The sequence below is a fragment of the Oncorhynchus gorbuscha genome, linkage group LG23 (genome assembly GCF_021184085.1).
Source record: "Oncorhynchus gorbuscha isolate QuinsamMale2020 ecotype Even-year linkage group LG23, OgorEven_v1.0, whole genome shotgun sequence".
Taxonomy (NCBI): domain Eukaryota; kingdom Metazoa; phylum Chordata; class Actinopteri; order Salmoniformes; family Salmonidae; genus Oncorhynchus; species Oncorhynchus gorbuscha.
In genome coordinates, this window is record NC_060195.1 from 46,180,814 (window position 1) to 46,208,592 (window position 27,779).

General features: G+C 43.8%; 1 protein-coding gene across 2 annotated transcripts in view; it reads left to right on the forward strand.

Annotated features, from left to right (window-relative positions):
• Positions 1-27,779, forward strand: part of LOC124011481 (tenomodulin-like) — a 143,058-nt gene that overhangs the window by 51,671 nt on the left and 63,608 nt on the right. The gene's annotated exons all lie outside the window — the stretch shown is intronic.

Below are 27,779 nucleotides of genomic sequence, written 5' to 3' on the forward strand. Positions count from 1 at the left end.
AACTCATCAAGGGATTAACTGTGGTAAAAGATGTGTGTTTTTGATGCATTACAATGGATTATATCAGTTTTGGTATTGTGCTGTTATTTCTTTGGAAGGACTTATTGCAGATAATTCCTCACTTCTTAGGCAGTATTTTTTTATCTTTCGCCTCACGTTGCTCAAGTGATTGCTTTGCTCTCCAAAGCCTCTTCAAGGCATGAAACAATTTGGGGGCAGAATAACTTCTCGGAAGGCAACTAGCCACAGAATAATTGTGAATCGAGAGTCGTTTGTGAACCAGTGACTCCAGGGGGATCCCAAATAGCTCACAGGTGTTGGTGGCCCGGTATGGTGAAATTGCCTTAGAAACACAGGAGTGTCAGGCCGAAAGGAAGCACTCCATTATTCACGCTCCAATTGCATTGCTCACCTTGATGTCTCGCCCCAGTCCCCGGGCAGTCCCTCACTCGCCTCCCCTGATCGCCTCTTAAAGACTTCAGTGTCAGGCTGGGGTTGCCTAATGAACAGTCTTGCACCTGCTCTTTCTAATGGTCACAGGTGCAAGGCTTTCTACTGCCCTCCTGAGTTTGTTTGTTTACCGCTCGTGTCCTGTGTCTGTTTTGACAATCGCATGTTTTGTATTCAGTGTCATCCTACCAACCTATCATATGGTCACATTTTTTCAAGAAGGGGAGAAATGCTCACTCACTCAAAGTTTTCTTGGACCCAGTGTCTTCATCTCTGTCATGTCGTGTGCATGGAATAATTATTCTAATGGAGCAGTTGAGAACAGCTGCTTTTGGCAGGACCCACTGGGACCTCCTTGCCTTCAGCCTGTAATCTTTTCAGATTTTTACATGTCGAGCTCATTCATTCATTAAAATGTCCTCCCTGTGTCCACTTCTCCTCAAGCTGGCCTGTGAATCTCTCATCCTGAGATGATGCATTATACACTCCATCAGGCAAAAAGCAGAGGTAGGGTAGGAGAGTTGAGGAGGGAGGGGAAAATGGTTTTCCTTAAACCCTGTCCATCGGCGAGCCCAAGATAGTGACTGTGTTGTGATGTGTGAAGGGAGGCACGACGTCAGCTGTGGCATGATCCCGCATTAGGGAACTGGGAGCGCTTCAACTGTAGCTTCTGCTGGGAGCATTGAGAACACTGCTACAAAGCATGCTGGGAACACTCGTCGAGGCCGTGTGGCCTTTCAATGCGTGTCTGTGCATCTCCCTCTCCTCAAAATGTGCATTTCAATGGCCGGCAGTTTACTTCCAAATCTCCAGGCACCTTGTGTGACGTATTGTACAGTCTGTAAACTCAGTCACTGAGGCAAGGCTGGCAGGCTCATTCCCTCCATTCCACTTCTCCCCTACTCTCCCCAAGCTCCCCCATCTCTTACTAGAGCAATGCCAAGCAGGCTTAGTCTCCCCTCTGTTTTACAATTTGGAATCTGATTGAACTTTCACATCTTGTTTGGCTCTCCCAGTGAGTCTGGTCCTCTGCTTCTGTCACAGTGGATTCTCTAGCCGTGTGGAATAAGAGCACACACTCCATACTGTCAAAGTGTTATTACTGCTTTGCCACATCTGCAACAAGTCACAAAGGCCCAGGGTCTTGACATTGACAAATCTAGTTTGACATGGAATGAAATTGTATTCATTACAACGCTTTGCATTGTGGGGTTATACTAAGTAAAACTGAATTAACAATTATTTTTGAGTTTTGCATTGAATATGAACTGCGAATCGAAGCCGACAAAGACTAATGTTACATACATCTGACAGTAGCTCCGTCTTGCCTTATACGTTGTGTTCCTATCAGGCTCTGTCAACATCCCTGCAATTGTATGCAACGCAGCATCTCAACTGTACTAAGCCAGATGCGGATGCTCTGTGGTTGTTTCATGTGGCGTAACTTATCAAAGGTGGAGTGAAAAAGTCCCCTTTGCCCGCCAGATGCTGGTCGCTTTGTCAGTCCATGTTAATAAAGCTTTGTGAAGATCTATAATTTGCTTTTAGAAGCTCAAAGTATGATATTTATATGGCACCTTCCGAAACAAAGTAGACGTCTTGAAAGATAAGCATCAGATCTGGAAATGAATAAAACATCAGACGGCCTACACAGAAGCACTCTCGGCAACAAATGTATTTAAATTGATTATTGCATAATTTATGAGCTCCCAAAGACTGAAATAAGATAAATATCTGTTTTTTGAGTGCACTTGAAATATGCAGCTTGCAATACGAATTGTCTTGATCGTATGAAGAGGTAACTACGTTGACTATTTTCGCCAATTTATTGAAAGATATCCAGTGTTCCAGTTTGACTAGACTACAGCTGCATATGCATATTAGCCAACACAGCATATCCTACACATATAGCATACCTTGTAATACAATCTTCTCTAAAAACAGATGGGAAAAATGTATACAATGTGGTCGGCAATCAGATGATCAGAGTTTGATGGAGTTGTCAAATGTCAGCAGCTGCCCAATACCATGTTGTGCGTACATAATGTTGCATACTTTGCGAATGATGAACAGTCTGCAGGATCATAGAAAAATAATTATGGTAAATGAATGTTTTAGTTTCAAATACTAAATGTTCAGTGAATATAAGTACATGTTAGGTGGTTTAAATGATTAGTCTAACTTTCCAACTTACCTTCTAAAAGTTGACAGTGCCAAATTCTTGCCAGTCCATTATTATACTACTAACTATGACTATTGCATGTTTTTTTTAAATAATTTATGTTTTATACATATACATTCGAACAAAGAAGAACATCACATATAATATTTCACCATTTACTGAGTACAAAGTAGAATAGCAAAGGTGTCTCAGGCAGTATTTGAAGTAACTAAATATAACCTACCAATCAAAGAGAGAGAAGTGCGATGGCGGGGTCACAATCTTACAATGTTGCAGTCAAGAAATGCATGCTAAACCATCTATGTCAAAAGCCTGAGCCTCTAATGGTGACAGTAGAACTGTCATCAACGCATGCTTCAGTATTTTCCCCTCTCTCCAGAAGCATTCGTGTGCCCATGCCAAGCACTATACAAGTTGCCGAGGCACTAAACAAGTTGCCGAGGCACTATACAGGTTGCCGAGTTGCCTGCCATCGAGGCAGAGGCAGGGTGTTGCAAAGAAGTATCAGGAGCTTTGGCAGTTTCCACACTGCATAAAATCTTTGGACAGGAAACACGTCAGCATCGAACCCCCCCAAACACTGTGGATACCAATACCACAATTACCAGGGCAACCACTCCATTGTGCTAATGGCTCTAATGGATGCAGACCTCAAATATACCTATGTGGAAGTTGGCACCAATGGTAGAATGAGTGATGGGGGGTCTGGACAAGTGTTCCCTCAGCCAGGCACTACAGGAAAGGTCCCTAAAAATCCCTCAGCCATCTGCCCTCCCATCACGGATTACACCTGTCCTCTATGTGGTGGTAGCCAATGAGGCTTTCGGCTTGAAGAAATCAAATCCAATTTTATTGGTCACATACACATGGTTAGCAGATGTTATTGCGAGTGGGGGATATGCTATTGCTTCTAGATCCGACAGTGCAGCTGTTGTATCTTACAGGTAATATCTAACAAATTCCACAACAGAACCTGATATACACAATCTAGTAAAGGAATGGGATAAGAATATATAAGTATAAAATATATGGATAAGCAGTGACAAAGCGACTAAGATGCAATAGATAGTAAAGAATAGATAGTATACAGTATACATTATATACAATTGAAGTAAGAAGATTCCATACACCTTAGCCAAAAACATTTAAATTCAGTTTTTCACAACTCCTGACATTTAATCCTAGTAAAAATTATCTGTCTTAGGTCAGTTAGGATCACCACTTTATTTTAAGAATGTGAAATGTTAGAAAAATAATAGAGAGAATTACCTATTTCAGCTTTCATTTCTTTCATCACATTCCCAGTGGGTCAGATGTTTACATACACTCAATTAGTATTTGGTAGCATTGCCTTGAAATTGTTTAACTTGGGTCAATCGTTTCAAGTAGCCTTCCACAAGCTTCCCACAATAAGTTGGGTGAATTTTGTCCCATTCCTCCTGACAGAGCTGGTGTAACTGAGTCAGGATTGTAGGCCTCCATGCTTGCACACGCTTTTTCAGTTCTGCCCACACATTTTCTATAGGATTGAGGACATACCTTGACTTTGTTGTCCTTAAGCCATTTGGAAGACCCATTTGCAACCAAGCTTTAACTTCCTGACTGATTTTCTAATTTTCCATCTTCATGATGCCATCTATTTTGTAAAGTGCACCAGTCCCTCCTGCAGCAAAGCACCCCACAACATCATGCTGCCACCCCCGTGCTTCACGGTTGGGATGGTGTTCGTCGGCTTGCCAGCCTCCCCCTTTTTTCTCCAGACATAACGATTGTCTGGTCATTATGGAAAAATAGTCCTATTTTTGTTTCATCAGACCAGAGGACATTTCTCAAAAAAGTATGATCTTTGTCCCCATGTGCAGTTGCAAACCGTGGTCTGGCTTTTTTATGGCGGTTTTGGAGCAGTGGCTTCTTCCTTGCTGAGCAACCTTTCAGGTTATGTCGATATAGGGCTCGTTTTACTGTGGATAAAGATACTTTTGTACCTGTTTCCTCCAACATCTTCACAAGGTCGTTTGCTGTTGTTCTGGGATATATTTAAGTTTCTCGCACCAAAGTAAGTTAATCTCTAGGAGACAGAAGGAGTCTCCTTCCTGAGCTGTATGACGACTGCGTGGTCCCATGGTGTTTATACTTGCGTACTATTGTTTGTACCGATGAACGTGGTACCTTCGGGTGTTTGGAAATTGCTCCCAATGATGATCCAGACTTGTGGGGGTCTACTATTTTTTTCTCAGGTCTTGGCTGATTTATTTTGATTTTCCCATGATGTCAAGCAAAGAGGCACTGAGTTTGAAGGTAAGCCTTGAAATACATCCACAGGTACACCTGCAATTGACTCACATGCTGTCAATTAGCCTATCAGAAGCTTCTAAAGCCATGACATCATTTTCAGGAATTTTCCAAGCTGTTTAGGCACAGTCAACTTAGTATATGTAATATTCTGACCTACTGGAATTGTGAGATACAGTGAATTATACGTGAAATAATCTGTCTGTAAACAATTGTTGGAAAAATGACATGTGTCATGCAAAAAGTAGATGTCCTAACCAACTTGCTAAAACCATAGTTTGTGGAGTGGGTGAAAAACTTGTTTTAATGACTCCAACCTAAGTGTATGTAAACTTCCGTTTTCAACTGTACGTATGAGATTAGTAATGAGAGGTACTGTATGTAAACATTCTTAAAGTGGCATTATTAAAGTGTTCCATTTATTAAAATGACCAATAATATCAAGTCTGTAGGTAGGCAGCAGCCTCTCTGTGCTAATGGTGACAATTGCCTTGAGATAAGAAGCTTTGATGCACCTGCCTTCTGAATGGAAGCAGGGTGAGCCAGCAGTGACTCGGATGTTTATCGTCCTTGATTATCTTTTTTGCCTTCCTTTGACATCAGGTGTTGAAGGTGTCCTGGAGGGCAGGTAGTTTTCCCCCGGTTATGCGTTGTGCAGACCGCAACACCCTCTGGAGAGCCTTGCGGGTGTGGCCGGCTCAATTGTCGTACCAGGCAGTGATACAGCCCAACAGGATGCTCTGTGCACCTGTAAAAGTTTTTGGTGACAATCCACGTTTCTTCAGCCTCCTGAGGTTGAAGAGGCGCTGTTGAGCCTTCTTCACCACACTGTCTGTGTGCATGGACCATTTCAGTTTGTTGGTGATATGTACAGTACACCGAGGAACTTAAAACTTTCCACCTTCTCCACTGCTGTCCCGTCGATGTGGATAGGTGGGTGCTCACTGTGCTGTTTCCTGAAGTCCAAGATCATCTCTTTTGTTTTGCTGACATAGAGTGAGAGGTGAGAGAGAAGGAGAGCCCACAGTCTTTGGTAGCGAGCCGCGTCGGTGACACTGTATTGTCCTCAAAGCGTGCAAATATGTTGTTTAATTTGTCTGGAAGCAAGACGTAGATGTCCTCGACGGGGCTGGTTTTCTTTTTGTAGTCCGTGATTGTCTGTAGACCCTACCACATACGTCTCGTTTTTGAGCCGTAAAATTGTGACTCCTCTGACACTTTGCTTGTTTGATTGCCGTATGGAGGGAATAACAACGCTGTTTGTATTCTGCCATATTTCCAGTCTCTTAGCCATGATAATATGCTATGGTATTTCAGTTTTGCACAAATGCTACCATCAATCCACGGTTTCAGGTTGGGGAAGGTTTTAATAGCCACAGTGGGTACAACATATTCTATACACTTCCTTATAAACTCGCTCACCGAGTCAGCGTATACATCAATGTTATTATCTGAGGCTACCTGGAACATATCCCAGTCCACGTGATTAAAGAAATCTTGAAGCATGGAATCCGATTGGTCAGACCAACGTTGGATAGACCTAAGCCTCGGGAGGCTGAAGAAATTTGGCTTGGCACCTAAAGCCCTCACAAACTTTTACAGATGCACAATTGAGAGCATCTTGTCGGGCTGTATCACCGCCTGGTACGGCAACTGCTAAGCCCGCAAACACAGGGCTCTCCAGAGGGTTGTGCGGTCTGCCCAACGCATCACCGAGGGCAAACTACCTGCCCTCCAGGACATCTACAGCACCCAATGTCATAGGAAGGCCAAAATAAATATCAAGGACAACAACCACCCGAGCCACTGCCTGATCACTCCGCTATCATCCAGAAGGTGAGGTCAAAACTGGTGCATCAAAGCTGGGACAGAGAGACTGAAAAGCAGCTTCTATCTCAAGGCCATCAGATTGTTAAATAGACATCACTAGGTGGCTTCCACTCAGTTAAGTAACCCTACACCTTAGAGGCTGCTGCCCTATGTACATATACTTTAAATCACTGGCCACTTCAGCAATGGAACACTAGTCACTTTAATAATGTTTACATAATTTTGCTTTACTCACCTCATATGTACATACTGAATTCTATTCTACTGTATTTAATCTATGCGACTCCGACATTGTTCATCCCAATGATTAATTCCATTCTTTGACTTTTAGGTTTGTGTGTATTGTGTGTATTCTTGTGAATTGTTAGATATTACTGCACTGTTGGAGCTAGAAACACAAGCATTTCACTACACCCCCAATAACATCTGCTAAACATGTGTATGTGACCATGTGTAGCATAGATGACATGTATTTCTTCCCGCTGACCCTGTTTCGAGACAGGTGCATGATAATGGTCCATTCTAAATCAAATCAAATGTCACAAAAATGTATTTTAGTATATATAAAGACGAGATTAAATAAAGAATCGTCTGAGGAACAAGGACAAGGAAATCTTGTCTGCTAAATGAACTAGTGTAGCCCAAAGCCATTTGGCATAGCCACATCAGGACCTAACATAAGGACAACTCAGAGTATGCTTTTCTGTTCTTCTGAAATAGACTACATTTTCTTCATATCATGCTTCTTTAACCCTGTCTAAAATAAATAGATTTGTTGTGAAGTTGTTGGCTATATTACATGGATTCATTAGACTTGTAGATGTTCCAAAGGTCTGCATCAGCAGGCTATGTGTGAAAGCCAGGAGATGCTAAATGTGTTTCTGTTAATTAATGCTCAATTACCGTGAGACCGACAGTTATTTACTTGACAGACACTGGCTGATGAAATTTCGTGACCACCCCAGCCCTAAACATAACATTCCACAGTTATTGACATAAGACAGGCCTTACCCTCCCCGTGCTCTCTGCTTTACAAGGGGTTTAGAGCCTAAGGGGTTTAGCACCGTGTGAGTTTCAAATTTGCGGAAAATTATTTTCACCATAAAAATGCAATTTTTGATAATGGTGTTTTCTGCTCATGGAACTTTTGCTCTTATAGCCTACTGACGTGTGCGCTTTGCTGCACTTATTATGTGAAGAAATAGCCTAATAGTTTATCAGCATTTTCACCACCACGGGATGGGTGTCCCTAAACAGGGATGATTGTTGCTAACGTGACTAGAATTACATTGTATACAACAGCCAACTTTCCGGGACGTAGACATGTGTGATACGGGCAAAAAGCTGACATTCTTGTTAATCTAACTGCAGTGTCCAATTCACAGTATCTGTTACAGTGAAAACAAATGCTATTGTTTGAGGAGAGTGCACAACAACAAAAACCTTTTATCACGGCAACTAGTTTGATACATTCTGAAGGTAAATAATGTACTTACATTCCGTAATCTTGCTCTGATTTGTCACCCTGAGGGTCCCAGACATAAAATGTAGCATAGTTTTGTTATATAAAATAACTTTATGTTCAAATGTAGGAATGTGTCTCTACAATTTGACCCCACTGCTGTCTCTGGATACATACCCACGCCACCCAGCCATCTGTGAAAGTTAATGTATAAGCCAATGATCCATCATGTATGACATTCCTGGGAGTGTGTAAGCTGAAATGTTTTATTACCATAGCATGTTTGTATGTTCTCTATAGTTATGTACTTGAAAATGTATCAATTGACCAATTTGGCACATTTGGGCAAACTCCAGCCTGACAAAATATTGTGTATTTATGCAATTGTTTACTGAATCTGTCAGAAATTACACTGCTGCCATCTGGTGGCCAAAATCTAAATTACACCTAGACTCCTTTCTGAAAGTATGGCCTTTCTCTTGCCTTTCAAAGATGATAATATTTTACCTGATCTAATGTGTTATATTCTCCTACATTAATTTCACATTTCTACTAACTTCAAAGTGCTGCCTTTCAAATGGTATCGACAATATGCATATCCTTGCTTCAGGTCCTGAGCTACAGGTGGGTAGATTTCGGTATGTCATGATCTCATTGCGTAAAAACTTTTTTTCATGCTAGTGGTTGTATTCATTTGGGATCTAACGCATCCCACAGCTGTCTCCGACTATGTTTGGAATATTGTGAAGGTGTAGGCTATATTATATGGATTTATTAGACTTTTTAAAATTTCGATGTTCCAAAGGTGGAAGCCAGGAGATGCTAAATGTGTTTATGTTAATTAACAGTACAGACAGTTAATTGCTTGACAATCACCGGCTGACAACATTTTCTGACGCCACAGCACTAGCCAGGTGCACCGGTTTGTGTCAAGAATCGCAACGCTGCTGTATTTTTCACACTCAACAGTTTCTTGTGTGTTTCAAGAATGGTCCACTACCCAAAGGACATCCAGCCTACTTGACACAACTGTTGGGGGGGGGGGGTGTAACTCAATATTATAATATTTGGAATATTTGTACACTCTGTGTTTAGAGCCACTCAATAAACTCAATGCGTTATTAAAAGCGACAGAAATGCATGCAGTAGGTGATTGAGTATTGCTGGGATCAGGTGGGTAGATTTATTCAAACTGATTCTCATATCGTGCTTTCACAATCAACATGGAATCGTGTTAGTCTTTGGATCTGTGAGAGTGGGGCCACTGAGGGCCCTTGTATGCCAGACTCTCCCATATGAAGGCCCAAGCTAGTGCTGACAGGTTGTGCCCACACACCCAGGGGCCATGGCAACAGATCAGGGAGTTATCCTCATCACCACCACCAACCATCTGCAGGGCCTCAGTCAATGACTTCCCTTTATTGCATCTTCAAGGCAGCAACTTGGTGTGAACAACGTTTGAACAATTATGAGGCTGTAAATCTCACAGTGGTCACTAAGGTATTGTCCCGTACAGTCTACCTTGTTCAAGGGATAGCATGTTATGTAAGTAAGTAATAAGGCAGAAGTGAAAGTAGTGAAATATTCAGCCCTGTGGGAACTGTTGTGCTGAGAATATTGATAGCATTGTGGAACATTAAAGGAGAGAGAGATATTTGCTGAAAAGATGGATAGTCGAGCTGGTGTAGATGTTCAATGGAAAGACATTGGGAAGACAGTGTTTTGATAATCATCCAGTTTCTTTGAAAGCTTGAGATTGCCAAGTCGTGATCACATATAATGTATTGTGCTCCTCTGCAAGACATGCAGTTGACAAGCTTTGGAGCAAAATATGTAACTCCCCTACCCCTGTGGAGAAATCCCTACTTAAAAGTTACAAACCTGCTTGCTAATGACTGAAGTATCTTTCACGACCTCGCGCTACCATACAGAAACGCTTCATTAATAGTTCCTCCTCTGTGGAGAAAGAATGTCCGGTCCTTCTTAGCAGCTAATGCTGTTCACCTGGCTGTGGCATGGACAGGTGAAGTTGGAAATGTACATACACTTAGGTTGGAGTAATTAAAACTCGTTTTTAACCCTTCCACACATTTCTTGTTAACAAACTATAGTTTTGGCAAGTCGGTTAGGACATCTACTTTGTGCCTGACACAAGTCATGTTTTGTTTAAAAACAGATTATTTAACTTATAACTCACTGTACCACAATTCCACTGGGTCAGACATTTACATACACTGTTGACTGTGCCTTTAAACAGCCTGTAAAATGTCCGAAAATGATGTCATGGCTTTAGAAGCTTCTGATAGGCTAATTGGCAACATTTGAGTCAATTGGAGGTGTACCTGTGGATGTATTTCAAGGCTTACCTTCAAACTCAGTGCCTCTTTGCTTGACATCATGGGAAAATCTAAAGAAATCTGCCAAGACCTCAGAAAAAAATGGTAGACCTCCACAAGTCTGGTTCATCCTTGGGAGCAATTTCCAAATGCCTGAAGGTACCACGTTAATCTGTACAAACAATAGTACACATGTTTAAACACCATGGGACCACACAGCCATCATACCGCTCAGGAAAGAGATGGAGATGAGTGTACTTTGGTGCATAAAGTGCAAATCAATCCCAGAACAACAGCAAAGGACTTTGTGAAGATGCTGAAGGGAACAGGTACAAAAGTATCTATATCCACAGTAAAATGAGTCCTATATCAACATAACCTGAAAAATCTGCTCAGCAAGGAAGAAGCCACTGCTCCAAAACCACAATAAAAAAGCCAGACTACAGTTTGCAACTGCACATGGGGACAAAGAGTGTACTTTTTGGTGTCCTCTGGTCTGATGAAACAAAAATAAAACTGTTTGGCCATAATGACCAGACCATCGTTATGTTTGGAGGAAAAAGGGGGAGGCTTGCAAGCCGAAGAACACCATCCCAATCGTGAAGCACGGGGGTGACAGCATCATGTTGTGGGGTGCTTTGCTGCAGGAGGGACTGGTGCACTTCAGAGAATCGATGGCATCTTGAGGATGGAAAATTATGTGGACATATTGAAGCAACATCTCAAGACATCAGTCAGGAAGTTAAAGCTTGGTCGCCAATGGGTCTTATAAATGGACAATAACCCCAAGCATGCTTCCAAAGTTGTGGCAAATGGCTTAAGGACAACAAAGTCAAGGTACTGGAGTGGCCATCACAAAGCTCTGACCTCAAGCCGATAGAAAATTTGTGGGCAGAACTGAAAAAGCGTGTGCGAGCAAGGATGCCGACAAACCTGTCAGGATGAATGGGCCAAAATTCACCCAACTTATTGTGGGAAGCTTGAGGAAGGCTACCCGAAACGTTTGACCCAAGTTAAACAATTTAAAGGCAATGCTACCAAATACTAATTGAGTGTATGTAAACTTTTGACCCACTAGGAATGTGATGAAATAAATAAAAGCTGAAATATATCATTCTCTCTACTATTGTTCTGACATTTCACATTCTTAAAATAAAATGGTGATCCTAACCGACCTAAGACAGGGAATTTTTACTTGGATTAAATGTCAGGAATTGTGACAAAATGAGTTAAAATGTAATTGGCTGTATGTAAATTTCCGACTTCAACTATATTCATGGACTCAAAGGGAAGTCAGTCTTGTTTTACCCCAAAATGATATAGAATACATAAAATAATTTCTTAAGTCTCTCTGTGTTTCATAATTTTCCTTCAATTCACAAGAGGCTGAATGTATCTCACTGGAGAAACCATTCAAGTGAGTGAAACAGAGCCTTTCTGTCTCAATATGTGTAGCACATCTATCTGATGCAGTCTGGTCAAAAAGAGTATGAGAGTGTATTGTTGCCACCCGTAGCATTGGATGCAAGAGAAGCCAGCTGTCAAGCCCTAACCTTAGAGAGCCTTTTTTATTCTCTATTTGGTTAGGTCAGGGTGTGACTTGGGTGGTCAAATCTATATTTCAATTATGGTTCCCAATCAGAGGCAGCTGTTTTTCGTTGTCTCTGATTGGGGATCATACTTAGGCAGCCCTTTTTCCCACCTACTGTGTAGCCTGCAGAACGTTAAGTTAGTTTATCTTTTGTTGTTCATCAAAATAAAGTAAGATGTCCGCTTACCCCGCTGCGCCTTGGTCTCATTCCAACAACGGACGTAACACCAGCGAGTACTTAGCCTCCCTTGATAATTAAAACAATTATAATAATACCCAATCAGCGTTGAAACAAACTTAGTGAATGGTCCTGGTGCACCCAAAAAAAGTTAAGGGAACTTGGATTTTGCTTCACATCAATCACATCACGTCAAATGCCAAACTTAATTGACAGAAGAAAACTTGAATTGTTGCATCTCGTTGTGTTGTTGTCTTCCAGTGGCTAACTAGCTTGTCCCTTTCCTAAATTAGCCATGGATGGAGATAGGGATTGGAATTGTGGTTTTACTTAATTCTCCATACTGGCCAATGATTATAACAGCGATTCTGATCCAACCATAAATTCATACATCGTGCCCCTGGACTGAGAGGATGGAAGTTCAATATGTAGCTAGATGTAGTAGGCTAATGTTAACTAGCTGGCCCATCGTTGCCCATGAAAGGAAGTTAGGCTAGCGAGCAAGTATTTTAGCCAGGTAGCCTAGGACAACAAAAAACTAAAAGCATGTAACATCTGTAAGACAGAGTCATACACCGTTTGGGAAACATGAAAGAGAGGGGGATGGCATTGGCTTTTCTCTATAAGTAGGATGAGTCAACACGTTTTTTTTATATGTACGCTCACACACACAGAAATCAGTAGCATGGACAGCCACATGATATTTAGCTTACGTTAATTGGACTACATTGTTTTTGGTATATTTTAGCTGTCACTATATTAGACTAAGCATAGGTGATTTGATGACATTGAAATGTTGAAGTTGAAATGGTGCTGGAATAGTGGAGGCAGTTTCTGTTTTCTTTGCTACATCGGTAACTCTCCGGTGTTCTAAATCAATAGTTAAGTAAAAAATATATATATTAAACCTTTATTTAACTATTAACATTAACTTGATTGAACATGCTGTTGGTCATGTAACTGTTTGTTACATGCAAAACACTTTGTGGACTGCCAATGTCTTCTTATTCTCTCAACCTTAGGCCTATACAGTATATCACGGTGGCAAGGCATATGAACTACCACAACACATAGGTTGTAATATGGCTTTGTTGGCTTCCCCAGTGATTTTAACCACGCACCGATACTGCATCTGGCCAAATGATCCCATGCATCTAAGCGATCTAGAATACAGACTTACAGCTACTCACAAGTTATTCCTAAATGCTGTGGGAGAGCAGAGGACACTCTTGTCGATTTTTTAAAGACGTGGTGTGGCCAGGAACCAAACCAAAGTGACATGGCTTTCCTAGGCTTATCATTCAGTGACTCTCGTGGACATTTACCTCAATATTTGGTCTGGCCAAGTTTGTTTGTCAGTGTGTCAAATGCATCAGTGTGTCAAAATCTTGGGGGGATGACTTTGATGAATATTTCATGCTATATCAACTGTCCTTTTATTAGCAAAGATTGTAGGCTTTATTCAAAGAGTGGAAATGTATTTTGACCAGAAATCAGCAATAGGATTCATTCAATATGCTCCTCGTGAGGAAAATGCCACTCGCCGGCCATCACAGGGTAAAAAGAAAGCAAGAGAGAGAAAGAGAAAGTAGAGAAAGATTGTCAGTGAAAAAAAGAGAGATGAGAGAGGCGATAATAATAAATAGTTGTTTTTTCTTAGATTTTTTGTTAGGATCATAAAAACAAGTAATGCTTTAGACAACTGTGTCACGGTCGCTGAGTTTGCCAAACAATAGTGGGCTGACCATGAAGAGATGGAATTGGTCCCAAAGCCCCCCTTGTACTACCCACACCTGAACATAGCTCTATTACAGGCACAGTAGCTCGTATCAAGGTGATTTATTGCCAGAGAGGGCTCAAGTTGTTTAAAATGGCTGTTGCGATTAGTCATATATGTTCCAGAGCTGAAAAAATGTGAACATAGGTTCTCGTGAAAATTTAAAGCAGTTGTAAACGGTAGTGGACCACAGCAAACGTGACAAGCGGCTGAGAGTCACTGGGGAACAAGGAGAAAAAGTGTGTCATTACACTCCTTTCAGGAATTAAGTGGGGAAGAATAGAGTTGCGTTCAACATCTAGAGACCCTGCACACCAGCAGCCAAAACACCCATTTCATTCCAGGAATATAAATACAGTAGAACAACATCATTTCTGAATGATGTTGAAATTGGTGAAATGGCTCTATAATAACCCTACATTTCTGGTATTTTTGACTTCTTATTCTGGTCACAAACTGGTTGAAATTGTTTTACTGATCAGAATATTATGTATTTTTCTGACCCCCATAGAACCAGTTGGTCATAATTGTGACCTCTATACTGACCAGCAGGTCATAATTCTGACAACTATAGTATGTGCTATATTATGTAGCCTACTGGTCATAGTTAAGACCTCATCATAATCTGGTAAAGACCACTACAGTTTATTCCCTATACACTCTTAGAAAAAAGGATTCCAAAAGGGTTCTTCAGCTGTCCCCATGGAAGAACCCTTTTTGGTTCCACATTGAACCCTTTTGGTTCCCATGTAGAACCCTCTCTGGAAAGGGTTCTACCTGAAACCAAAAGGGTTCTCCTATGGGGACAGCCGAATAACCCTAATTTTCTAAGAGTGTACTATAAAAAGTATTGCAGAGGATCAAGTTGGATATTGAAAACAGTGTTCATTACATTTCTATTTGTTTCCATAGTAACCAATTAAAGTTAACCTGCAACGTATTCTTACATTTAAAATAGATCAAGCAATGGCAAAAACAAATCTAATCAAAAAAATGTATACATCTGCATAGAGTAATTGGTTCATAATTCACTCACAGAAATGACATGCATAGAAATACTGGGAATATATAATGTCCCTCTTGAAAGGTTGTGTGATGGGTCTGATCTGCAGTTAAAAGAATCAGCACATTACAACTTTATCTATTTGAGATTTTATAAGTAAACTAGAAAAGGCCAAAAACTTTGTGGAAACCTATTTCCATAGTACTAGTTGAAGAATTCTGTGGCAGTTACAGATTAGAGATGTCTTTAAAAAAGAGCAAATTGCTCATATTCATACTTTTCATCCTTCTCCAATACGCCCCAGGAGCCTATTTCAGGACTTTCCAGAGGTCCCACAACACATCAACCTCCTTAGTGTTCTGGCTTTCCATGACATTTACTGTGAGCATAAAACATTTAAAATATACATTTACGCATAATGTGGACATGCAGGACACGACATCACAGTAACGCACAGTAAAATATCTTTAACAGTCAGGATCTACTGAAAGTGGTAGCAAAGGCATGTTTGCTCCTCTGGCCCTTGATATTGAAGTGGGACATTAATTCAATCTGAAAAAAATGTTAAGAAAGAGGATATCAAAATAAGACAGTAGTTGCATGATTCAAGAAGGCAATGAGCCCTGTCGGGTCTTTTTTAAATGGCGGGTGGGGAATCTAAACTAATGCGTGATAGTGAGAAGGAGAGATGTTGTGTGGGAAATTTATTTTTTTCACTCGATCTGTCCAACTTATCACCTTAGGTGTCATTACATACCTTATTTGAAGGTTTGTGTCGAATTTGAATCGGGTTTTTAGGGCGGTGCTAAAGTGATCTTAGAAGTAAACAGCGGCTTTGAGAATGATGATCGCATGCAATGATGACGCAAAAAATTACTAGGTATCCCACCCTTACCCCCGTCACTGTCCATTTCTTGTTTTTAAACTATGAGAGAAGTGCTCCACCTGGTGGAGAGAGATTGTAAGACAGAAATAGTTGCTTTATGCTTGCTGTACGTTACGGCATGACACATCACGATGTAACGGAGGGTCAGTTTTTTCAACTTTTCTCCAATACCATAGATCCAATACCATGTCGATCAATGCTTGAATAGAAACCTAGTTCACACCCCCGATTTTGAAGTCAACACAGTCGCTACAGTCCCATTACTTTTCTTTGTAGCCTCGTTTGAATGTTGCGGTTGTGCACATTTGTACGGAATGGGGTGAGTTTACGTTACCACTTAGCAGTCAAATGTTTGACATTTTTATTTAGCTACTGAAATGAAAATACAATTACTGCACGCATTGTTAATTGCTTAAAACCTTTAAGGAAAAATATAATTTTAATATTTTCAGGGTCAAATTCAGGTGCAATAATATTGGACTAATTGTTGATAAAAAAATATATGCGATAAAAACTTTGTTTGACAACTATTTGACCGCAGAGAAATTTGAGCTTTTAACTATGCACATGTTTGTCATGCAGGTGAAAGAGGACCCAAAAGCGACTTAACAGAAACAGAGTTTATTCAAGTCCAAACAGGGAATAACAGAAATCCTCTAGTCTGTAGAGGGGAATAACAGGAGAAGCGGCCACAGACTGCAGGTCGCTTCGGGTAGGCGCAGGCCGTAGTTGACAGAGACACCTGCTCACACGCAGCATCTGATGAAGGCAAAAAACACGACAGGACAGGGCGATACACAATCACAGCAAAAACACGACAGGACAGGGCGAAACGCAATCACAGCATGGTGAATACTAAACAAGGAACCGACGGGACAGGAACGGAACACAAAGGAATAAATAGGGACTCTAATCAGGGGAAAGGATCGGGAACAGGTGTGGGAAGACTAAATGATGATTAGGGGAATAGGAACAGCTGGGAGCAGGAACGGAACGATAGAGAGAAGAGAGAGCGAGAGAGTGAGAGAGGGAGGGGAGAGAGAGGGATAGAAAGAGGGAAAGAACCAAATAAGACCAGCAGAGGGAAACGAATAGAATGGGGAGCACAGGGACAAGACATGATAATAAATGACAAACATGACAGTACCCCCACTCACCGAGCGCCTCCTGGCGCACTCGAGGAGGAATCCTGGCGGCAACGGAGGAAATCATCGATGAGTGAACGGTCCAGCACGTCCCGAGACGGAACCCAACTCCTCTCCTCAGGACCGTAACCCTCCCAATCCACTAAGTATTGGTGACCCCGTCCCCGAGAACGCATGTCCATGATCTTATGTACCTTGTAAATAGGTGCGCTCGACAAGGACGGGAGGGGGGAGGGAAGACGAACGGGGGTGCGAAGAAAGGGCTTAACACAGGAGACATGGAAGACAGGATGGACGCGACGAAGATGTCGCGGAAGAAGCAGTCGCACAGCGACAGGATTGACGACCTGGGAGACACGGAACGGACCAATGAACCGCGGAGTCAACTTACGAGAAGCTGTCGTAAGAGGAAGGTTGCGAGTGGAAAGCCACACTCTCTGGCCGCAACAATACCTTGGACTCTTAATCCTGCGTTTATTGGCGGCTCTCACCGTCTGTGCCCTGTAACGGCAAAGTGCAGACCTCACCCTCCTCCAGGTGCGCTCACAACGTTGGACAAACGCTTGAGCGGAGGGAACGCTGGACTCGGCAAGCTGGGATGAGAACAGAGGAGGCTGGTAACCCAGACTACTCTGAAACGGAGATAACCCGGTAGCAGACGAAGGAAGCGAATTGTGAGCGTATTCTGCCCAGGGGAGCTGTTCTGCCCAAGACGCAGGGTTTCTGAAAGAAAGGCTGCGTAGTATGCGACCAATCGTCTGATTGGCCCTCTCTGCTTGACCGTTAGACTGGGGATGAAACCCGGAAGAGAGACTGACGGACGCACCAATCAAACGACAGAACTCCCTCCAAAACTGTGACGTGAATTGCGGGCCTCTGTCTGAAACGGCGTCTAACGGGAGGCCATGAATTCTGAATACATTCTCAATAATGATTTGTGCCGTCTCCTTAGCGGAAGGAAGTTTAGCGAGGGGAATGAAATGTGCCGCCTTAGAGAACCTATCGACAACCGTCAGAATCACAGTCTTCCCCGCAGACAAAGGCAGACCGGTAATGAAGTCTAAGGCAATGTGAGACCATGGTCGAGAAGGAATGGGGAGCGGTCTGAGACGACCGGCAGGAGGAGAGTTACCCGACTTAGTCTGCGCGCAGTCCGAACAAGCAGCCACGAAACGGCGCGTGTCACGCTCCTGAGTCGGCCACCAAAAGCGCTGGCGAATAGACGCAAGAGTGCCTCGAACACCGGGATGACCAGCTAACTTGGCAGAGTGAGCCCACTGAAGAACAGCCAGACGAGTGGAAACAGGAACGAAAAGGAGGTTACTAGGACAAGCGCGCGGCGACGCAGTGTGCGTGAGTGCTTGCTTAACCTGTCTTTCAATTCCCCAGACTGTTAACCCGACAACACGCCCATAAGGAAGAATCCCCTCGGGATCAGTAGAAGCCACAGAAGAACTAAACAGACGGGATAAGGCATCAGGCTTGGTGTTCTTGCTACCCGGACGGTAAGAAATCACAAACTCGAAACGAGCGAAAAACAACGCCCAACGAGCTTGACGGGCATTAAGTCGTTTGGCAGAACGGATGTACTCAAGGTTCTTATGGTCTGTCCAAACGACAAAAGGAACGGTCGCCCCCTCCAACCACTGTCGCCATTCGCCTAGGGCTAAGCGGATGGCGAGCAGTTCACGGTTACCCACATCATAGTTGCGCTCAGATGGCGACAGGCGATGAGAAAATAAGCGCAAGGATGAACCTTATCGTCAGACTGGAAGCGCTGGGATAGAATGGCTCCCACGCCTACCTCTGAAGCGCCAACCTCGACAATGAATTGTCTAGTGACGTCAGGAGTAACGAGGATAGGAGCGGACGTAAAACGTTCTTTTAGAAGATCAAAAGCTCCCTGGGCGGAACCGGACCACTTAAAACACGTCTTGACAGAAGTAAGAGCTGTGAGAGGGGCAGCAACTTGACCGAAATTACGAATGAAACGCCGATAGAAATTAGCGAAACCTAAAAAGCGCTGCAACTCGACACGTGACCTTGGAACGGGCCAATCACTGACAGCTTGGACCTTAGCGGAATCCATCTGAATGCCTTCAGCGGAAATAACGGAACCGAGAAAAGTAACGGAGGAGACATGAAAAGAGCACTTCTCAGCCTTTACGTAGAGACAATTCTCTAAAAGGCGCTGTAGAACACGTCGAACGTGCTGAACATGAATCTCGAGTGACGGAGAAAAAATCAGGATATCGTCAAGATAGACAAAAACAAAAATGTTCAGCATGTCTCTCAGAACATCATTAACTAATGCCTGAAAAACAGCTGGCGCATTGGCGAGACCGAACGGCAGAACCCGGTACTCAAAATGCCCTAACGGAGTGTTAAACGCCGTTTTCCACTCGTCCCCCTCTCTGATGCGCACGAGATGGTAAGCGTTACGAAGGTCCAACTTAGTAAAGCACCTGGCTCCCTGCAGAATCTCGAAGGCTGATGACATAAGGGGAAGCGGATAACGATTCTTAACCGTTATGTCATTCAGCCCTCGATAATCCACGCAGGGGCGCAGAGTACCGTCCTTCTTCTTAACAAAAAGAACCCCGCCCCGGCCGGAGAAGAAGAAGGCACTATGGTACCGGCGTCAAGAGACACAGACAAATAATCCTCGAGAGCCTTACGTTCGGGAGCCGACAGAGAGTATAGTCTACCTCGAGGAGGAGTGGTCCCCGGAAGGAGATCAATACTACAATCATACGACCGGTGAGGAGGAAGGGAGTTGGCTCGGGACCGACTGAAGACCGTGCGCAGATCATGATATTCCTCCGGCACTCCTGTCAAATCGCCAGGTTCCTCCTGAGAAGTAGGGACAGAAGAAACGGGAGGGATGGCAGACATTAAACACTTCACATGACAAGAAACGTTCCAGGATAGGATAGAATTACTAGACCAATTAATAGAAGGATTATGACATACTAGCCAGGGATGACCCAAAACAACAGGTGTAAACGGTGAACGGAAAATCAAAAAAGAAATAGTCTCACTGTGGTTACCAGATACTGTGAGGGTTAAAGGTAGTGTCTCAAATCTGATACTGGGAAGATGACTACCATCTAAGGCGAACATGGGCGTAGGCTTCTCTAACTCTCTGAAAGGAATGTCATGTTTCCGAACCCATGCTTCGTCCATGAAACAACCCTCAGCCCCAGAGTCTATCAAGGCACTACATGTAGCACCCGAACCGGTCCAGCGTAGATGGACCGACAAAGTAGTACAGGATTTTGATGGAGAGACTTGAGTAGTTGCGCAACACCTGTAGCCCTCCGCTTACAGATGAGCTCTGGCTTTTACTGGACATGAATTAACAAAATGTCCAGCAACTCCGCAATAGAGGCACAGGCGGTTGGTGATCCTCCGTTCCCTCTCCTTAGTCGAGATGCGAATCCCTCCCAGCTGCATGGGCTCAGTCTCAAAGCCAGAGGAGGGAGATGGTTGCGATGCGGAGCAGGGAAACACCGTTGATGCGAGCTCTCTTCCACGAGCCCGGTGACGAAGATCTACCCGTCGTTCTATGCGGATGGCGAGAGCAATCAAAGAGTCCACATCTGAAGGAACCTCCCGGGAGAGAATCTCATCCTTAACCACTGCGTGGAGTCCCTCCAGAAAACGAGCGAGCAGCGCCGGCTCGTTCCACTCACTAGAGGCAGCAAGAGTGCGAAACTCAATAGAATAATCCGTTATGGACCGTTCACCTTGGCATAAGGAAGCCAGGGCCCTAGAAGCCTCCCCACCAAAAACTGAACGGTCAAAAACCCGAATCATCTCCTCTTTAAAGTTCTGGAACTTGTTAGAGCAATCAGCCCTTGCCTCCCAGATAGCTGTGCCCCATTCTCGAGCCCGGCCAGTAAGGAGTGAAATGACGTAAGCAACCCGAGCTCTCTCTCTAGAGTATGTGTTGGGTTGGAGAGAGAACACAATCTCACACTGCGTGAGAAAGGAGCGGCACTCAGTGGGCTGCCCGGAGTAGCAAGGTGGGTTATTAACCCTAGGTTCTGGAGGCTCGGCAGGCCAGGAAGTAACAGGTGGCACGAGACGTAGACTCTGGAACTGTCCAGAGAGGTCGGAAACCTGAGCGGCCAGGTTCTCCACGGCATGGCGAGCAGCAGACAATTCCTGCTCGTGTCTGCCGAGCATGGCTCCTTGGATCTCGACGGCAGTGTAACGAGCGTCTGAAGTCGCTGGGTCCATTCCTTGGTCGGTTCCTTCTGTCATGCAGGTGAAAGAGGACCCAAAAGCGACTTAACAGAAACAGAGTTTATTCAAGTCCAAACAGGGAATAACAGAAATCCTCTAGTCTGTAGAGGGGAATAACAGGAGAAGCGGCCACAGACTGCAGGTCGCTTCGGGTAGGCGCAGGCCGTAGTTGACAGAGACACCTGCTCACACGCAGCATCTGATGAAGGCAAAAAACACGACAGGACAGGGCGATACACAATCACAGCAAAAACACGACAGGACAGGGCGAAACGCAATCACAGCATGGTGAATACTAAACAAGGAACCGACGGGACAGGAACGGAACACAAAGGAATAAATAGGGACTCTAATCAGGGGAAAGGATCGGGAACAGGTGTGGGAAGACTAAATGATGATTAGGGGAATAGGAACAGCTGGGAGCAGGAACGGAACGATAGAGAGAAGAGAGAGCGAGAGAGTGAGAGAGGGAGGGGGAGAGAGAGGGATAGAAAGAGGGAAAGAACCAAATAAGACCAGCAGAGGGAAACGAATAGAATGGGGAGCACAGGGACAAGACATGATAATAAATGACAAACATGACAATGTTTATATAGATTGGTTTCTCTTAATTGAGTAGCTTTTAGACAACTGGTCAGTAGTTTAATCAGATTTCAACCAAAAAACAGATATCAACCAAAATAAGATGTATTTTTCATGAAGAAGATGTCTTAATCAAATCAAATCTACATGTATTTGCCACATGCGCCTTATACAACAAGTGTAGACTTTACCATGAAATGCTGACTTACAAGCCCTTAACCAACAGTGCAGTTCAAGAAGAAGAAAATATTTACCAAGTAGGCTAAAAATAAAAAGTAACACAATAAGAATAACAATAATGAGGCTATATACAGGGGAGACCGGTCCCGAGTCAGTGTGCAGGGGTACAGGCTAGTTGAGGTAATCTGGTTGTGATCTGGTTGCATGACATCCCGATCAGATTCCAACCAGTAAAATACATCTTTATCACATGTTATGCACACTGGGGAGGCCTTGTAATCAATGTACACAAGCATAACTCCCCATGTCTCATGACACCTATATGTAACCTGCATCTGGATTTCTCTTCCATATACCCACAAGGGTAATAGAGAGAGACAGCTACTGTGTGGTGTTATCTAAAGCTTTCCTTGAAAGACTGGTGCCATTTGTAGGTCTATCCCTTAGAGAAGAATTTTCTGAGATGGCAAGAAAGAATGCGTGTGTATCTGTCTGATTCATTGTACGATGTATGACAATGAAAATGTGTTTTGAAGAAAGCACCAGCTGTGCTGAAGTGAGTGTGCATTAGTGAGCTGATTTCCAATGGATGATCTGCGGGGACACTTTGAGGATTTACAGGAATATTATTGCATTTTCAGCATTCTATCCGCCCACGGTAGCTGATTGGGTGGACTTTGACATGCATTCAACACATGTGAATGCCATCTGCACTCCTGTCTCCGCTGTATCTATAATGGTTGAAGTTATTTCCCTTGTGGTTCTTCATTTTCCAGCAATATGTCCATAGGTACCTGGTTCGACTTTTTTTCTATCCATCTCTCTTGACTGTTTAATTTCTTGTGTTTCTCTGAATCTTCTTTGGTTTGTTTTTTTCTCCTCTCTCTTCTTGTTTGTCTTGCGGTTTCTACCCACCTTCTGGTTGAACATGCTGAAATCCCCCATGGGAGAGAAGCGGAGCTGTAGATTGAATTCAGTGTCTCTAATTTGAATCATTCTTAAAGAGCAGAGGAAGAGTTGGTGGTGTTGGTGGAAGGGGAAAGTGTTGGTTTTCCATGTATAGAGGTTGTTTAAGTGGTTATTTTCAATGTCTCTAACAGATATATCCATTTCCATCTGAGGAGGGGAAAACTCTAATAAAACAACATTGTGGAGAAGCGAGTGCAACCCTGGGGAGACATTTTTTTAGTTCTCATGTGACTGGCCATGTGAGGCAAGAGTCTTGAGCTCAGCTAAATCACCATGCTGCCGTTTTCTGGAGGACAAGGAGCTAATGGTGGGGCCTCTGTGTGCAAAAGGAGAAAAGAGAAAAGTTATAAGAGAGAGCTCGGGAAGTTTCCATTCCGATAGCTCACTGTTGGCAACCAACAAAGGCTGAACACTAGACTCTCCTCTCTCTCTACTTATACAGCTGTTTTGACTTTACGCTCCACCTTGGAGGAGTCTGACTAATTTATCTACCCAGGAGACCATCTTCCGTAGTAGTAACTGTGGTGCTTATGAATTTCAAATCCTTTTATACATCCACCCACTAAACTTCCTTCAGTAACAATGAGAGGTTCAAACGGCATGACTTGTAATTGTTGAGCTGCTGCTCACCGCTATCCTTCACCGGTCGGCCCTGTGCCACATGGAAGGCCTGCCCCCTGCGTCCTCTCACCCCTACAAGCCCCCCACACTAAGTGACAGGCGTCACGGTTCTGCTCAAGTGGAAGGAAGCCTGTATCTCACAGTCTTCAAGTACAACTAGGGGACATGTCGTCATCAGCAGCGCATACACACACTCATGCACAACACACACATGCACCCTCTCCATCCTTTGAGTAATGTTCTCTGGTGTCACAGCCAGATAGAAGCCCCATTCACACAGACCTTCACTGGCCCCTTTTGTGGCTCTAAGTTTGAAACCATCTGGGTAGAGGTTGTTGAGGACCATCTCGGAGATAAGGCCTTGCAGTGGTTAAATAAACAAGGCATTGTCAGGAAATGCTTCCACAATTCGCAGTGTCATGGTCATGCATTTCCCGCTGTGGAACTTTGGGTTTTTGTGTGTCAACTGACGATGGTGAGAGGCATAAGGATATGTGGGAAACCTGAGCCTTTCTTAAGGGGAATGGGAGATACTGATGGTGGTTTTTGACAAGTGCAATAGGAGATATAGCCCTTGTACTCTGTAAAACTTTGATTCAGCAGGTTGTATGGAGTAAGGAAGGCATAATAATGTGTACTGTGACATTCATAGAATTAGGGTTAGGGTTAGACCACAAAATAATGTTTATAGAGCTGTTATCTTCCGAATAAACTCTTAAAGACCTAGTAATCTTTTACATCAGTAGCAGTCAATATGTAATCATCACTTTATTTAGTCTCATCTGAAAGTTATAAATTATTGGTTATATTCACGAACACTGGCTAACAAGTTGAATCGACAATACAAAATTTGGTTTAATCATTTATTTACTAAATACCTAAATAATCACACAGAATTACATCTACACAGAATGGATCATACATTGATTACAAATTATGTCATAAAGGAAAACGTCCCTAGCGGACGGAACAGATATGACGGCTGGTTACACAAAGAAAGAGGGTTGGGTTTTGAATGAAACAAAGGGAGAAGCTATGCTATCATAAATACAGAATCGTATGCATTCTAAATAACTGACCATTTGGAGAAAGGAAAATGCAATAAATATTTACTCTGCGCTGCGCTTCAATAGGTTGGTCGTAGATGGAAGGCCGGTTTGCCCAGCAGGGATCTCTTGTCCTCTGAAAAATATCTCTGGTGGTAACCTGGATATGTTGTAGTATTGTTGTGTGTGTTAGACTGGATACATCGTCTGTCCTTTCCTATCCCACATTTACAGCGGCTGCTGCTAACTCAACGGCTAGGAGGTATCACTTCTGGAGTGAATAAGAGTTCAAAGTTCATACCAAGTTGCCATACTTTTAAGCTCCACCAGAGCTGTTGCCAGAAAATGGAATGCTAATTTTTCTACCATAAGCCGCCTCCAAAGCTGTTTTAGAGAATTTGGCAGTACGTCCATCCAGCCTCACAACCACAGACCACATGTATGGCATTGTGTGGGTGAGCAGTTTGCTGATGTCAACGTTGTGAACAAAGTGCCCCATAAGCTACAGACAACGAACACAATTGCATTTTATCGATGGCAGTTTGAATGCACAGAAATACCGTGACGAGATCCTGAAGCCCATTGTTGTGCCATTCACCCGCCGGCATCACCTCATGTTCCAGCATGATAATGCAATAATGCAAGGCCCCATGTCGCAAGAATCTGTACACAATTTCTTGAATCTGAAAATGTCCAAGTTCTTCCATGGCCTGCATACTCACCAGACATGTTACCCATTGAACATGTTGGGGATGCTCTGGACTGACATGTACGACAGCGTGTTCCAGTTCCCGCCAATATAAAGCAACTTCGCACAGCATCGAAGAGGAGTGGGACAACTTTCCACAGAACACAATCAACAGCCTAACGTCTAACGTCAGTGCTGAAGTTTGCTGAAAGAGTGCTGAAAGATCTGATAGAATGGTTGTTTTTATTGGGGATTTTCAAATGAAACATTTTTTTAGAGGCATACATAGGTACGTTTTGAGTATCTGTTGTCAACACTGTTAGTGGCTTGTCAACTCTGTTACTGATGGAGTCAATCATTTTTTGTCAATATTCAGAAAAAGTATTTGAATCACTGTTCTGCAACATTTGCTTAAACAACTGATGTTTTTTGCTATGCAGACCTAAGGGACAATGTTTGCCTTATAAATATTGTTTTATGTTTCGATTATTATTATTATTATTATTATTATTAAATCTAGAAAAACATTGTTATGCAGGTGAATGAGACCCAAAAGCGACTTAACAGAAACAGAGTTTATTCCAGTCCAAACAGAAAACGACTAATCCTGAATTCTTAACAGGTAATGTCCAAACGGGGAATAACAGAAATCCTCTAGTCTGTAGAGGGGAATAAACAGGAGAAGCGGCCACAGACTGCAGGTCGCTTCGGGTAGGCGCAGGCCGTAGCTGATAGAGACACCTGCTCACACGCCGGCATCTGATGAAGGCAAAAACACGACAAGACGGAACAAGAACACAGTACAGCAAACAAGGATCCGACAAGGACAGAAGCGGAAACAGAGAGAGAAATAGGGACTAAATCAGAGGGCAAAATAGGGGACAGGTGTGAAAGAGTAAACGAGGTAGTTAGGAGAATGAGGAACAGCTGGGAGCAGGAACGGAACGATAGAGAGAGAGAGGGATAGAGAGCGGGAAAGAACCTAATAAGACCAGCAGGGGGAAACGAATAGAAGAGGAAGCACAGGGACAAGACATGACAATCTATGACAAAACATGACAGTAACCCCCCCACTCACCGAGCGCCTCCTGGCGCACTCGAGGAGGAACCCTGGCGGCAACGGAGGAAATCATCGATCAACGAACGGTCCAGCACGTCCCGAGATGGAACCCAACTCCTCTCCTCAGGACCGTACCCCCCCCAATCCACTAAGTACCGGTGACCACGTCCCCGAGAACGCATGTCCATGATCTTCCGTACCCTGTAAATAGGTGCGCCCTCGACAAGGACGGGGGGGGCGAACGGGGGCGAGAAGAAAGGGCTTGACACAGGAGACATGGAAGACTGGGTGGACGCGACCAAGATGTCGCGGAAGAAGAAGTCGCACTGCGACAGGATTAACGACCTGAGAAATACGGAACGGACCAATGAACCGCGGAGTCAACTTGCGAGAATCTGTCGTAAGGGGAAGGTTACGAGTGGAAAGCCACACTCTCTGACCGCAACAATACCTAGGACTCTTAATCCTACGTTTATTGGCGGCTCTCAAAGTCTGCGCCCTATAACGGCAAAGTGCAGACCTGACCCTCCTCCAGGTGCGCTCACAACGTTGGACAAAAGCCTGAGTGGAGGGAACGCTGGACTCGGCGAGCTGGGACGAGAACAGAGGGGGCTGGTACCCAAGACTACTCTGAAAAGGAGATAGCCCGGTAGCAGACGAAGGAAGCGAGTTGTGAGCGTATTCTGCCCAGGGGAGCTGTTCTGCCCAAGACGCAGGGTTTCGAAAAGAAAGACTGCGTAATATGCGACCAATCGTCTGATTGGCCCGTTCTGCTTGACCGTTAGACTGGGGATGAAAACCGGAAGAGAGACTGACGGAAGCACCAATCAAACGACAGAACTCCCTCCAAAACTGAGACGTGAATTGCGGACCTCTGTCCGAAACGGCGTCTAACGGGAGGCCATGAATTCTGAACACATTCTCAATGATGATCTGTGCCGTCTCCTTAGCGGAAGGAAGCTTAGCGAGGGGAATAAAATGAGCCGCCTTAGAGAACCTATCGACAACCGTTAGAATCACAGTCTTCCCCGCTGACGAAGGCAGACCGGTAATAAAGTCTAAGGCGATGTGAGACCATGGTCGAGAAGGAATGGGAAGTGGTCTGAGACGACCGGCAGGAGGAGAGTTACCTGACTTAGTCTGCGCGCAGTCCGAACAAGCAGCCACGAAACGGCGCGTGTCACGCTCCTGAGTAGGCCACCAAAACCGCTGGCGAATAGAAGCAAGCGTACCCCGAACGCCGGGGTGGC